At 48.3% G+C, this 4,686-nt stretch overlaps 1 pseudogene; it reads right to left on the reverse strand.

Annotated features, from left to right (window-relative positions):
* Positions 1 to 3,579: 3,579 nt before the first annotated feature.
* LOC113936831 lies at positions 3,580 to 3,679 on the reverse strand (annotated as a pseudogene).
* Between the last annotated feature and the right edge of the window lie 1,007 nt (positions 3,680 to 4,686).

Genomic DNA, 4,686 nt, shown 5'->3' on the forward strand with positions numbered 1-4,686 from the left:
TTGTTTTCTTTTGTTTTAAAGATTTTATTTATTTAAGAGAGAGAGCATACTTGGCAGAGGGAGAGGGAGAGGGAGAAGCAGGTTCCCTGCTCAGGAGGGAGCCCAGGCAGGGGTCCATCCAAGAACCCTGGGATCATGACCTGAGCCGAAGGCAGACGCTTAACTGGCTAAGCCACCCAGGCGCCCCTGTTTTCTTTTGTTTTAAATGCACTTTTCTCTTTTATTTCCAGCTGCTTCCCAGCCCCCCCCACAGACTGACCTTCCAGGCCAGGCAGAAGGCGACGGTGAACCACAGGCCAGAAACAGCACAGCGTGAAGAAGACAGCCGAGCCGAGGTGGCCAGGTGGTCATGGGAGTAGTGATGTGGGGAACAAGAGCAAAAGGAATGTAGCTTAAATTAAATCTCCTTACAGCTTGCAGCCCACGGATGGATACTTGAAACATGCGGAGCGTGACCTTCCTCAAGGAACTCACGGCCGCTTTAGTGCCTTAATGTTTATATTTTACTTTTTTTTTAAGATTTATTTATTTATTTGAGAGAGTGAGAATGAGAGAGAGAGCGCGTGCGCACATGAGAGGGGGGAGGGTCAGAGGGAGAAGCAGACGCCCTGCTGAGCAGGGAGCCCGACGTGGGACTCGATCCCGGGACTCCAGGATCATGACCTGAGCCGAAGGCAGTCGCTTAACCAACTGAGCCACCCAGGCTAGAAGTAACCTCGTCTTGACAGCAGCTGGCCCCTCAAGGTCCTGAGAGCCTCGCTTCCAGATTCCTTGGAGACTTGCGCTATCCCTCACCCCTACTAATTAAAAAGTATGATCAGTCACTCCTCACAATCCCAGGACAGCTCTTTCTGCCCACAGGTCCTGTTCTGGGAGCAGGGAAGAGGTGACGGTGTATGCAGGGAGAGACAGGAGGCCCCTGACTCCCCTGACTAGGCTCTGAAACTATTCCTGGCAGGTGGAGATGCTGAGACAGAGCAGAACAAGGGACAAGGGGACAAACCAAGATGGCACAAGAGTCTCAAGGCCACAAGCTTCCTGGTCAGTTCTCAATAAAAGACTGCTACTAGAAGCCCTCATTAGCAACCCACTCAGGACCCCTCTCACTCTAGAGAGCTTTTTTCTTTCCTTTCTGTTCTCACCTTCACTTAATAAGCTTTCACTTTGCTTCACCCTTTTGTATCGGGAATATTCATTCTTGGACTCCATGAGACAAGAGCCCTGCACCCCTGTAACAGTAGGAAGAAGGAGAGAAGGCTGGGCTCATCCAGTCCGAGTTACTGCCACTGGATGGTGCATCCTCAAGGCCAGGGGGCCCTGGCTCCCCCAGGCCAGTGCTCACAGAGGGAAGAGATAGTGACAGGGACTGCCAAACCCTCAGGGACTGTGAAAAGACTGTCTCTCAAAAGGGAGGCCCCAACTTGGGCTCACCAGGCTTCTGGACGTGGGGCCTACAGCCCACACCCACCAGCAGAGGCTGTTGGAGCTCTGGAAGACTGAGGTTGTCCGTGGCTGAGGAGAGGATCCTGGAAGGGTTTCTGCCCATGGCCATAGGTCGGGACCTCCTGGGCCCCTGCACTGACACCTCCCCCCCGACAGACCCTGGAGCCTCGGAAACCTGCAGGTGATGGAACCCCGTGAACTCCGCGCTCCCCTGGACCTGGGCCTAGGGACTGGGGGTTGGCGCCCTCCCCTGGGCTCCCCCTAGAAGACACATAAAATTGGGGCACCTGGGTGGCTCAGCCGTTAAGCGTCTGCCTTCGGCTCGGGTCATGATCCCAGGGTCCTGGGATCGAGCCCCACCTCAGGCTCCCTGCTTGGCAGAAGCCTGCTTCTCCCTCTCCCACTCCCCCTGCTTGTGTTCCCTCTCTCGCTGTGTCTCTGTCAAATAAATAAATAAAATCTTAAAAAAATAAAATAAAAATTTATTAAAAAAAAAGAAGACACATAAAATTAACCATCCCAGGGCCTACTTCTAGATTTTATATTAAATTATATTCATAAGACTGTATACTTATTTGCCAAACCAAACAGTTTTAACATTAACTTTATAAGAAATGTTAATATCTGACAGGCTAGCCCACCCATAATTATTTTCATGGTTCCTTGCTATTCAAGTTATTTTTACACATAATCTTTTTTTTTAAGATTTTTAACCAGCTTGAAAAATTCCACAAGTTAAATTGTTATTTTTATTGGAATACAATAACATCTGGAGACCTGATGTATTTATAACACTGAGTATTTCTGTTGGAGAGCACATTATGCCTTTCCACTTGCTTCTTTTCTTTCTGTCACTATCCTTTTGAATTTTTCTTATTTGTTGCCAAGTCTTAGTTTGGGAAGTTTTTTTTTGAAGGTGTCGTAGTTTTGTTTTAGTTTTGCTCTTTAATGGGTCCTTTTACGCCACTGTATCTTATCCAACAGGAAGAGACCACCTTGCAAGTGCACCCTACTTTACCAACTTCTTTACTATCCTGGCAGGAGGAAGGATGGTTTCCTAGCAACAGCCCGGCCAATGAGAGACAGTCATAGCTCAGTCAATGAGAAGTCAGGACACTTCAACTCCCTTTACTCCAGTGAACATTTTGTTTTTAATGGCCTTCCCAAACCCCCCTTCTCCTCTCTAAAAGAGTAGCCCTCTCCCTTGTTCCGACGACTAGCCTGTGGTTTTGCCGTGGTTTGCTAGTCCTGGATTGCAATTCTCTGCTATTCCAGGATAAAGCGATTTCTGCTGGTAAGATAACTAGCAGCTTTCTTTTTAAGGTTAACGGTGAGCACTTGAAGAGCGAGATGTTGTCTTTTTAAAATCTCATGTTCTTTGAGCAGTGAAGCCAACAACAGGAACCACATAGATGCTCCTGCACAAGATCGACCAGCAACTCTGCGCCGACCCAAACATCTGCCACTACACAGATGGTCTCACAATTTCTAGAAGCTCCCCCACTCTCTCACTGTTCCCTCTACTCCCAAACCCCCACCCAGCACTATTCTCGTGGGAACTTGAGAGGTCTGTGGGCCCTTAAAGGTCTGATCAGCCACTCCCTTCATGACGCCAGGGGCAGTAGTCCACTTAGCTGGGCAACTTTGCCTGGAATCTGGTGATCCTTCCATGGTAAGAATTCTGGAGTTAGGAGGCCTAGTTTAAGTACAAGGAAATCATGTTATGTTTTTGTGATCAAAACTTAGTAAGGGCCAGGGGCGCCTGAGTGGCTCGTCGTTAAGTGTCTGCCTTCGGCTCAGGTCATGATCCCAGGGTCCTGGGATCGAGCCCCACATCGGGCTCTCTGCTCAGTGGGGAGCCTGCTTCTCCCTCTCCCTCTGCCTGCCGCTCTGCCTACTTGTGCTATCAAATAAAGAAATAAAATCTTTAAAAAAAAAAAAAACAACTTAGTAAGGGCCAGAAACACTATTCCCGTTTTATCTGCTGAAAGCCAGTAGGTCTTAAACTGGCCCACTTCTGTGGACCCACTGTCCTTACATTTGATGCCTCATTTTTATGCAAAATACTTGTATTTTTTTTTCAGGTTTTTTTCTTCTATTTTATTTATGTCTTCTTACTTCTGATGACTTTTTTTTTTTAATATGGAACACTTCACAAATTTGCATGTCATCCTTGAGCAGGAGCCATGGTAGTCTCTGTCTCATTCCACTTTTAGTATATGTGCTGCCGAAGCCAGGGTTACTTCCGATGACTTTTAAACCTACGTTATTTCAACATGCTTTTTACTCACAAATGCCACTTCTACTTTTAGTTTAAGAATTCTCTGAGTGGGAGCACCTGAGTGCTCAATTAGTTAAGCGTCTGTCTTTTGATTTCGGCTCAGGTCATGGTCTGAGCGTCGTGAAATTGAGCCCTGCGTGGAGCCCCACCTTGAGCCCTGATCCAGGCTCCTCACAGGGCATGGAGCCTGCTTAAGATTCTCTCTCTCTCCCTCTCCCTCACCACCGAACCCCCGACCCTGCTTGTGCTCTCTCTCGCTCTAAAAAAAAAAAAGAAAGAAAGAAAGAAAAAGAATTCTCCGAGTGGTTTTCTAATATACTTACTATTCCATTTGTTAGATTTAAACCTTTGAGCCGTATACACTTTATTTGGTGTCTATACATTGTCTCATCACACATTACTGAATTACATAGTTGTCCCCTGAATGTAATGCAATATTCATTGTATACTAAATGGTCATATATAGCTACTGCTAAAGGTGGACTTTACAAGGAAGGGCACAGATGGCCTAGGAGACCCTTCCAGAGCCTGAAAGTCTGGTAGAGCAAAGAATCTTTTGTCAGGACACAGGATGGCCTGGTCCATCCTAAAGACCTGCCGTCAGCTCAATGCGCTACGCTCAGCCTGGGACGCAGGATACTCTGCTCGGTCTCCTGCCCTGCGCAGCCTTCACCAACGCGTGGGGACAGAGAAGAAGCAATGAAAACTGCCGTACTGCGCCTGCATGCTGGGGCTTCTTGACAGACACGCACTGGACTCAGGGCAGCCAATCCTCGCGGGGTGGGGCGGGACCGTCCACGGGGGTGGGGTTCTGCCAATGACTGACACACACAGCTGGCCCTACGCTCCGCCCCATTAGACCCTTTCTGACCGCCAATTGGAGGGAACAGTTTGATTGCAGCGCTGATTGGTGGCTTCTGCCTGACAGGGCTTTACAAGCCTGTGTCTCGCGCTGGGAGGTG

Source organism: Zalophus californianus, chromosome 17 (assembly GCF_009762305.2).
Source record: "Zalophus californianus isolate mZalCal1 chromosome 17, mZalCal1.pri.v2, whole genome shotgun sequence".
Lineage (NCBI taxonomy): Eukaryota > Metazoa > Chordata > Mammalia > Carnivora > Otariidae > Zalophus > Zalophus californianus.